The sequence below is a fragment of the Phodopus roborovskii genome, unplaced genomic scaffold (genome assembly GCF_943737965.1).
Source record: "Phodopus roborovskii unplaced genomic scaffold, PHOROB, whole genome shotgun sequence".
Classification (NCBI taxonomy): domain Eukaryota; kingdom Metazoa; phylum Chordata; class Mammalia; order Rodentia; family Cricetidae; genus Phodopus; species Phodopus roborovskii.
Genome location: NW_026126721.1, coordinates 4325746 through 4336835, shown reverse-complemented (window position 1 = coordinate 4336835; position 11090 = coordinate 4325746). Strand labels below are relative to the sequence as shown.

The following is an 11090-nucleotide window of genomic DNA, read 5'->3' as shown; positions in this document are numbered from 1 at the left end:
GTGTCCTAAAGGTGCCACAACCTTCCAAAACAAGACCAATAGAAGGAGACAAAGTATTCAAGTATATTGGTCTGTCAGTGACATTTCACATTCCAGTCCCAACACCTTGCAAACAGTAAATATCACTCGCTTCTTGTGGTACCCTTGGACAGACAGCTCTTGTGTTTGTAGCAACCTGAGTGTGGCCAGAACTGGGCAGACCTCTGTATTAGAATTCATCCACTTCATGCAGTGAGTAGTTGAGGATGGTGATCTGATCCTGGAACTGCAAGTACCCACAGAACTTCTGAACCAGTAGCTGTCATCAGGACACATGTCTGCAAAGGGGATGTAGTCTAGTTAGAACCACTGAAGGTGCATTTTGTCACTCTATGTGGGTATCCCATGCACATGGACAGTAGAGAAGATATATACATCTATCAGCTTCATGGAACCCACAAACTCAAATGAGATGTGGCTCACCTTGTGCCGTGCATACATGGTCAGACCACTCTCTTCCTGCATGTCCCTCCTAGCGCTATCCTCAGTGGTGTGTCTTTCCTGTCCTTTGCCCCCAAAGCCTTCCCAGTGGCCAACACCAAAGCCCATGTTCTTTCTGCCCAGGAGAACTTGCTGAGTTTTCAGCACCATCACCGGTGTTTAGACCTTGGAGGTACCCATGGTCTCCAGTGTCATCTGCTCCCGGTGCAACATAATTTCAACATAAGCTTTTATGCCAGCTTCATCCCCACAGCCCCAGGCATAGCTTGTCTTGCAGCTCCTTAGACCAGTTCCCCTACAGCACCTTCCAGAAACACACCTCCCTGTACCAACTGCACACTCCAAGTATTTATGTGCAGATCATACATCAGATTTTTTTTTCTGGTGATGTTGACCTTTTTTTCACTGGCCAGGTCTATCCCGTCACTACATAGAGTAACTGTGATGAAATAGATCCTGTACCATCTTTCCCTGCTTTTGTCTTCAGAAACAGGCCTGCCTTTCCATTCCCACACTTCTCAATACTAGTGTGGCCATCAGATCATGTTGCAGTTTGTATTATCATGATGTACAGCACCTCTCCGGTCAGTGTTATTCTTATGCTCCCTAAGTTATAATTAAAGCACCAAATTCACAGAACTTGTAACAGGTTTGCCTTGTGTTATCCAAATAATCTCATCTGCCTGCACCATCCCCTCACTCTCACACGTAACTCCTGCCTAGCAGCTCATAACGGTTTCCTCCCCTCTAGCACCCCCTCAGAAGCAACCCTTCTCAACTATCTGCCCAGTCCAAGGCACCTCTGTAAATGCACCTATTATGCACCAAGGTTGCCTGGTGATCTCCACATAACATCACCTGCTTTTGCCATTCACACATTCCCAGAGGAATCTCTGTGGCACCTGCACCCATACATCCTAGGGAGTTCTGCATGTATCCAGCACTCTTGGGGTCTTTCTGTTCTCCCAGACCTGCCTGCAGTTGCTTTCATTTCTCAAAAGTGTTGCCTGTTGAGTTTCTCTTAAGGTTGATGACCAGTGCTATCCATAAACTTTGAAGTCTTTCCTAGACTTGAAGCTGCAGCACTGACTTTCCTTGGTCAGTTCTCACAGAGCCAATGCCACCTGGACAGTCTCCATATACCAGTTTCTAGCATTCTCACTTGCACAGTTCTTGGAAAGGCTTTCTTATAACAGTCTTCAGAAAGTTGTCCCCAACTCACAATTACCTTCATTACCGTTGTGATGAAGTAATATGACCAAAGGCCACTTTGGAGGAAAGGGTTTATTTATGCTTATACTTTCCAACTCCAGGCAGGAACCTCAAGGAAATATCTGACTATGAGGCCATGGAGAGAAGGTAGAACCTAACTTTTTGCCTATTGATCACTAAACTTGCTTTTTTTTATATAAGTGAATATAACCCAAGATGTATGACTGGAACTCTAGTGGGCAGGGCTCTGACACATTGATCAAGAAAATGCTTCACAATCTTCCCTACAGGCCAATCAGATGAAAGTGATTTCTCAGTTAAGGCTCCCTCCTTCCAGCTGATCCTAGTTTATGTCAAGGTGGCAAATTACCAATCAAAACCATTGAGACCTTACCAACTTCACATAAAAGCTTCAGTATTAAGCCAGAATGTTGTCTTTCTTGGTTATCCCCTAGGTCTCAATTAAAGTTGTGATACTTAGAAATACATAATTTTAAAAGCTCTCAGACTTCAAAAATTGGAACATTCAAAAAAAATTCAGTGTCTAAAATAATTAAAAACTCACCTGAGACTGATCAGCATATACACTGTTCAAATGATCCTAATGAAACAACAGAAAGAATGGTTTTCGTACTAATGGAATGTACCCAGATGTACAAAAATCAATGCATCTGAGAATATTATTATTTAATGGCACCTTGTCATTTAAGAATTCGTGTAGAAGTAGTTCAGTTAGCATTGACATACTAGTGTAGGAGTATTGTGCATTTACAAGAACATCAGTAAAGCCAAGGCCAGCAGTAGAGATTATGTACTCATACAATAGAACTTAATGGAATTGAAGTGCAAGAGGGATATTATAGTAGTAGTCATGGATATTTTTGTAAAACAGCATACATGGATGACTGATTACAGCAGTACACACATGTACTATTATAGAAATGCACAGTAATGCAATATGATAGCAGGTCTCAGGTTGTTAAAAATTAGCACTCTTGGAAGTATTAGACAGAAGCACACAAGGATACACTAGCACATCGCGGAACATGTAAAAAAATCTAGTAGAGTATGTGCATCTCGATCTAAAATATAACACAGTGGCAACTTTGCAAAAGCTGATGCATTGCTACTGCAGCAATCTAATGTTCATTTACCACAACACAGATGAAATCACTCATACAGCTCTAAACATGCCTGAAATAGAACATCAGTGTACACACTTTAATGGGTAGCCTTGTGCATTCTGCTCAGGGAAGCAGGCAGGCTGACTGTAGATATTCACATCTACATCTGCTCCTCAAATCCAAATCCCAGATTCATCCCTATCTCTCCAGTGGAACACCTGTTTTAGCCTTCCTTCCTCTGGTCCCATCTGCAGTTGATCACATATATATTCCCCTCCTAACTTCCCTCCCCAACTCATTGCTTTATATCAGCCCCCAACTGTAAGAAGTATGGTTTTTCCGCCTGCCGCCTGGTCTTGTCCTGCTGCCGCGCCAGCCCCAAATAATGCACAGAGACTCTGTATTTGATACAATGCTATTGGCCAGGTTCTAGTTTCTTGTCGGCTAGCTCTGTCTTAATTATTAACCCAAAACCAAGGAATGAAATATCTAAGTAAGAAGACATATCAGCACCTAGAATTAGAGCCTTCCCAGTCCCCAGGTGCTTAGATGTCAGCATAAAAACACAATCACTAATAACTAGGACAATATGGTTCCACCAGAGCCCTGAAACCTTACAACAGCAGTTCCTGAGTCTTCCTATACAACTGAAAAATAGCCTTTATGAACATGATAGAGTAATATATTTAAAACAACAAGGAATTGAGGAAAATAATGAAACAGTTCAAGACCTGAGCTAGGAATAAAATCCATAAAGAAATCTCAAACTGAGGCAATTCTGGAAATGAAAAAATTTAGGGAAAGTGAACAGGAACTTCAGAGGCAAGTCTTACTGACAAAATACATGTGATGGAAGACAGAATCTCTTGCACTGAAGACCAGGAAGAAGAAATAGATAACCTCTTCTACAGAGTGTTGAATCTAAAATCTCCAGACTCAAGACATCTAGAAATTCTGAGATGCTGTGAAAAGAAAAAAAATAATGTGAATAATGTGAAAAGAAGGAAAAGAAACAGAGGTCAAAGGTACAGAAAATAATTTTCACAAAATCACAGAAGAAACATTTTCTAACTGAAAGAAAGAGATGCCCATAAAAGTGTAAGAAGCATACAGAATTCCAAGTAGACTGGACCAGAAAATAAATCACTCCTGAAACATAATAAGCAAGACACAAACATATAGAATAGAGACATAATATTAAAAGCTAAAAGAGGAAATGACCAAGTACAATTTAGACCTATTAGAATAATACCTGACATTTCAAGGGATTATATAAAAGCCATAGGGCCTGGAAAGGTGTTCTGAATATGCTGAGACCATAGATGCTAGCCCAGAATACTATACAAATCAAAGTTTTCCATCACAACATATGAAAAAATTAGATGTTGTATAATAAAAACCAAATAATTTAAGCCAATTCTATAATAGAGCCAAATTTATTTATCTACAAATCCATCCCTACGGAAAGAAATCCCTACAATCCAGCCCCACAGAGAAAAAACATCCACCCAAGTGTACTACATCCAAGAGTTCACGTGGAATAAATAGTCCAGGAGCAGCTAATCAAAAGTGCAGTAGCTGGATGATACACACCAAGACAACAGATAACAGGAATCAACAAACGCTGATCACTGATAATTCTAGTCATCAGTGGTCACAATTACCCCCCCCCCAAATACACAGACTGAAAGAGTGGATGTGAAAATGGGATCCATACTACAATTGCATTCAAGAAACATGGCTCACCATCAAGGCCAGACATTAACTCAGGGTCAAATGATGGAAAATATATTCTAAGAAATGGACTTAAGGTGCAAACTAGCATAGTCATTTTGATACCCGACAAAAGAGACTTCAATCCCAAACTAATCAGAAGCAATAGGGAAGGACACTACATACTCATCAAAAGAATATTCCACCACTAAGGGATTAGAATTATTAACATCTGTGTACCAAACACATAGGCACATAAGTTTGTAAAAAAAAAATCAATCAAAAAACATGACTATTTCTTAAATTGCATATTGATCCTTACACAGTGACAGTGAGTGATTTTAGTATCCCATTCTCAAGGAGTGACATTTTAAGGAGGTGATTTTTTTGTTTTGTTTTGTTTTGTAGTAGGTATGGCTTTTTGGAGGAAGTGTTTCATTGGGGGAGATGGGCTTAAATGTCTTGTATATCCATGTCTCTTTCTGCTGCCTGCAGATCCAGATGCAGAACTCTCAGCTCCTTCTCCAGCGCCATGTCAGTCTGCATGCCACCATGCTTCCTGCCATGATGATAGATAGATTAAACCTCTGATACTGTAAGCCATTCCCAATTAAACGTTTTCCTTTGTAAGAGTTGCCATGGCCATGGTGTCTCTTCACAGTAATAGAAACCCTAACTAAGACTGTCAGGTATATCTGTGGGTGTTTTATTAATGATGTGATCATTTGAAATCAGACGACCCACTGTAAATTTAGATATTTGGAGGTAGAAATATTCACTTTATATCTGGACCACACTTTCTCACAGTATCTTGCTTGTGCTCTCTCTCTTTCTATGTCTCTCTGTCTCTGTCTCTCTTTGTATATCTCTCTCTCTCATCACTTGTAACAGAGCCTCCACTTTGGGGATTGTGACACATACTGAAGACCAATTGAAACATCCATCATTGTGGACTGAACATCCATTGTTTACTTTAGTGTTCTGTTGGGACAAAGCCATTGTTGCAATTGCTGTGATAAGGCCTATAAGCTACATTAATAAATGCCCTTCACACACACACACACACACACACACACACACTGAGTAAACGCAATGACCTTAGATATTCCCGAGAGAATCAGGATGATACTGATAGGCTTTGACAAGCATATCAGGCAATATGTGTGCATGATTTATGGGTGCAAGGCTAGGTATGGGACTATGATGATTGCATAGACCAGCAGTTTTAGGGGCTCACATAAGAGAGACAGTTCAGGTGCTATGTGACAGGAGCTATGCATGGCACAATGGTGCTGATGTTGGCAAGTAAGATTCAGCAAAGCTAATCAAGCATGAGCAAAGACTGCATGTTGAGACTTATTATTTAGAATATGAAGAAGACACAGACAGGAGTGGTTTTGATCATTTCACCTGCGAAAGCTGGTGTAGTTGCTATGTGAATAGAGCTGGCCTGATAGTGTGGGAATAGAGCTGGTGGACAGGGTTCTTGGCCACTCACAAATCAAAGCTGGTGTTCTGTTTGTGCATTGGAGCTATACCACGGAGGGTAGAGAGATAGAAGGTATTGGTTTGATTATGGGATACTCACCCAGGGAACACTGTTCAGGACTGCTTCAGGCAGCTAGGGAGAAGAATATAGGGATAATTCTACAGGTGGCTTTCTGGCAAAGATTTGTCAGAGAACCAGTGTGTGATGCACAGATAGGGTATAGAATGTACAGACTATATAGGAGATGTAACCTGACAATGAATGCAAATATAGGAACTGTTTGAACTTATTGAGAACTGGAACTGTAGGGATGGTCCATATGAGCTTGGGTCTGGAGGAATTGACATAAATCCAAGCCAGGTGGTAAGACACTGGAACTAGTCCCATGAGTTTTGTTGGTGCCATGAGGCATGGCTCTTAGAAGTATCACCTGTCCACAGCTAGGTCTTGGAGTAGTTATTTGGCACATGCAGATTTTTCATGGTGGAACTTGACAGGAACAACCAATGCAGAATTTGCTTGCCTAGAACTATTCCTGGTGAGTGGTTAGAGTGGTGCTGGCAAGTCAGGTTCTGGATAGGTTATAGGGATCACGTGAACCAAAACTAGTGGCTGTATTTCACATCTGGACACAAGCTTGCAAATGTGGAGATGGCACAGATGACCTTGAGTCTGAGGGAACACTCCAGGAAAATCCAATTCCATAATTGCATGACCACAGTCATTGGTGATGCATGCCTTTAATCCCAACACTCGGGAGGCGTGGCAGGCAGATCTCTGTGAGTTCGAGTGCAGCCTGCTCTACAGAGCTAGTTCCAGGACGGGATCCAAAGCTACACAGAGAAACCCTGTTTCAAAAAAAGCAAAACCAAACCAGAACTGCATGACCAAAGCCAGACTTGGTTCATTGGAAATAGTGCTAGCAGATGAGGTTGTATGGAACATCGTTAGGCAAAGAAATGTGATCACTGTGCTTTTAGAGCTTGGAATATGGATAGGCAGTCTTGTATCTAGGCAAATCTACCCAAGGAGCACTAACCAGGAAAACCTTATGTAGGATCCATGTGATCAGGGTAGTTCTGGAAATAGAGACGGCATTGGCAGTTGAGGTTCATTGGACCTCACCATGTAGATTATATACGCTGGGCATTTTCAGACATTGATCTGGGATCTACAAATGGTACAGGATGACTTGGTTCTGGAGTTTTCTGAAGGGAAATTCAGTCTATGAATTGTTTAACCAGTGCTATGACAGAGATTGCAAGCTTGGTATTGGGTTCAGAACTTCTCAAAAAGTTCATCACAAAAACAGTGAGCCGTCTGTTCACCCAGATCAGGGTCTTGGGTGTGGCAATGCATCAGGTATGCTTTGGTTTTAGAGAACACATAGAAATCCATCTCCAGGAAATGCATCCCTGCAAACAGGCATGGGAGTGTAGGGATGGCACAGGCAGGTGATATTCTTGGAACTAACCAGGCAAACTCAATGCATGATCTTCACACATCAGGAGCTAGTCCTGGGAGTTTGGGGACCAAATGTATAGTCTTGATGATGGGGAGAACTCATCTTAGAAACCCTGTACTGGAACTCTGTAAGCAGAGCTAAGATTCAGGGCATACATATGGTGCTGGCAGGGTGGGAGAGTTACTGCTATTATTACCAAGGAAACCAGTACAATATCTGGGCTTCTAGAGTTATGCCTTTGGAGTGGGGGGACAGCTCTGACAGGCAATGCTTTTTATATCATTATCTAAATCCAGTGTGCCCTGTGTAACTACAGAGGCAGGTTTATAGTAGTAGAGATGGCACACAAGATCTTGGTGCTTGTTGAATTCACCAGGAAAAGATACAACAGAAGATGCATGAGAAGAGGTAGCACAAGGAGCATGGGGATGGCTCTGATGGATGAAATTCTTTGAAGCTCACTAGACAAGGTTCATACTCAATGAGCAGGTGTATAGATAGATTTGGGTGTGTAGAGATGACAAAAGCAAGTGTAGTAGTTTGTGTTTAAGTTCATTTTTGACTATTTGGTACCCAGTTGGTGAAACTTTTGGGGGAGGCTTAGGAAGTATGGCCTTTTGGAGAAGGTGTGTCCCTAGGGGTAGGCTTTGAAGTTTCTAAAGACTCCATTGTGAACCAGTGGGAACACATGATGGAAAGCTGTTCTGGGAGGTGAGTTCCTAGAGACAATATTAGGAGGATGGCGATGACTCTGTTGACTGACATTCTTTAGTTCAGACAAAGAAAAGCATCTGAGGCTTGACATTCAGAGGGGCCAGGAGAGTCAACTCAGGAAGTTCCAGCCTCACTTGCAGTGGAGAGATAGAACTGAAATGCTCAAGAAGAAAAGCTGGGGCTTGACATAAACTACAAGGTAGGGTGGGAGTTCCTGAACAGAGGTGAAAAAAGGATTCTTGTGAAGAAACTTCTTCACTTGTAGTGGAGAATCCAGTGTATTTGACAGTCAAGACCAGGGTGTGAGCACGAAAGCCAACCACAGGTTTAGGGAGAACCTGGCTCGACTGAGCCTACAAGACAGCCTGCTTGTATGGTTGATGTAGATATAGAATTACCTAATGACTCTCTCTCTCTCTCTCTCTCTCTCTCTCTCTCTCTCTCTCTCTCTCTCTCCCTCTCCCTCTCCCTCTCCCTCTCCCTCTCCCTCTCTCTCTCCCATGACTCAATCTTCCTAGACCCACGTGCTTCCCTCACCTCCCAGTCACTTTCTCCTAGCTCTCTTTCCACTCACTGCCACCACCCCCAATACACTCAGGAGATCTTGTTCCTTTCCCCTTCTGTTAGGGACCTTGTATGAATATCTTAGATTCCTTTGTGTATCCTAGCTTCTCTGGCAGTGAGAATTACAGGCTAGTGATCCTTTGTTTTATATCTAAAATCAAAATATGAGTGAGTACATACCATGTTCCTCTTTTTGTGACTGGATTATCTCATTCAGGATGGTTTTTTCACTTTCCATCCATTTGTCTGTGCATTTCAAGATTGCATTGTTTTTATACACAGAGTAGTATTCCATTGTGTAGATGTGCCAGATCTTCTGTATCCATTCTTCAGTTGAGGAGCATCTAGGTTGCTTCCATGTTCTTGCTACTACAAATACTGCTACTATGAATATGTTTGAACAGATATCTTTGTTGCATGAATGTGGATCATTTGGATATATGGCTAAGAGAGGGATGGCTGGGTCCTGTGGTAGACTGATTCCCATTTTCCTGAGGAACCGCCATAATGATCCCCAAAATGGCTGTACAAGTTTGCCCTCCCACCAGCAGTGGAGGAGTGCTCCCCTTTCTATACATCCTCTCCAGCATAAGTTGTCATTGGTCTTTCTCATTTTAGCCATTCTGGCAGGAGTAAGATGGTATTTCAGAATTTTTTTGATTTGCATTTCCCTGATAGCTAAGTATACATACAGAGCCCTTTCTTAAGTGTCTTTCTTCTTCTTCTTCTTCTTCTTCTTCTTCTTCTTCTTCTTCTTCTTCTTCTTCTTCTTCTTCTTCTTCTTCTTCTTCTTTTGTTTTTGTTTTGATTTCCTCTATTGAGAATTCTCTATTCACTTCTGTAACCTATATTTTTTTATTAGAATTATTTGGTGTTTGGTGACTATTTTCTTGAGTTCTTTGTATATTTTGGAGATCAGCCCTTTGTCAGATATAGGATTGGTGAAGAGCTTTATCCAGTCTTTGGGCTGCTGTTTGGTCTTTTCAACTGTGTCCTGTGCCTGATAGAAGCTTCTAAGTTCGAGGCAGTCCCATTAACTGAAATATCGATTTCAGTTTCTGTGCTACTGGAATTTTGTTTAGGAAGCAATATTCTGAACCAATTTGTTGAAGGGTATCTCCTACTTTCTCTTCTATAAGGTCATTGTGGTTGGATTTATGTTGACGTTTTGATCCATTTAGACTTGAGTTTTGTGCATGGCGACAGACATGGGTCTATCTGCAGTCTTCTACACGCTCTCATCCATTTGTGCCAACACCATTTTTGAAGATGCTTTCCTCCTGCCATTTAGCTGTTTTGTCAAAAATCAGGTGTTCACATGTGTGTGGGTTAATATCAGGATTTTTGATTCTATTCCATTGGTGTACCTGTATATATTTGTGCCAATACCAAGCATTTTTAGGACTATAGCTCTAGAGTAGAGCTTGAAGTCGGAGATGGTGATACCTCCTGAACTTCCTTTATTATACAGGGCCATTTTGAATATCTTGGGTATTTTTTTCAAATAAAATTGAGTATTATCCTTTTAAGGTCAGTGAAATATTGTGAAGGATATTTAATAGGGAGTGTATTGAATCTGTACATTCCTTTTGGAAAGATTGCCATTTTTACTATGTTTATCCTGCCTACCCAAGAGCTTAGGAGATCTTACCAATTTCTGGTGTCTTCTTTAATTGCCTACTTCCTTTCCCATTTGTTTCCCTTGAAATCCTTTTATTGTCTTACTACTTTAGCTAGAACTTCAAGTAAAATACTAAAGAGATGTGGAAAGAGAGGGCAGCCTTGTCTTTTTCTTGATTTTAGATGAATCCCCTTAAGTTTCTCTCCATTCAGTTAGATGATGGCTGTTGGTTTACTGTATATTGATTTTATTATGTTTAGGTATGGTCCTGTTATCCCTCATCTCTCCGAGATTTTTATCATGAAAAGGTGTTGAATATTGTCGAAGGATTTTCAGCAACTTGTGAGATGATCATGTGGTTTTTCCTTTTCAGTTTGTTTATATGGTGGATCACACTGATAGATTTTTTTTATGTTGAACCTTCCCTGCAACCCAGGGATGAAGCCTACTTGGTCATAGTGGATGATTTCTCTGATGTGTTCTTGGATTTGGTTTGTCAGTATTTTATTGAGTATTTTTGCATTGCTGTTAAACATGTAGTTTTCTTTCTTAGTTGTGTGTTTGTGTGGCTGGGGTACCAAGGTGATTGTGGCCTCATAAAAAGAGTTTGGTAATGAATCTTCTGTTTCTATTGTGTGGAACAATTTGAGGAGTAATGGTATTAGCTCTTCCTTGATGTTCTGGTGGAATTCTGCACTGAAGCCATCT

General features: G+C 41.1%; 1 pseudogene; it reads right to left on the bottom strand.

Annotated features, from left to right (window-relative positions):
* Positions 1-208: 208 nt before the first annotated feature.
* On the bottom strand, positions 209-10007 carry LOC127214499 (oxidized purine nucleoside triphosphate hydrolase-like; annotated as a pseudogene).
* Positions 10008-11090: the final 1083 nt, after the last annotated feature.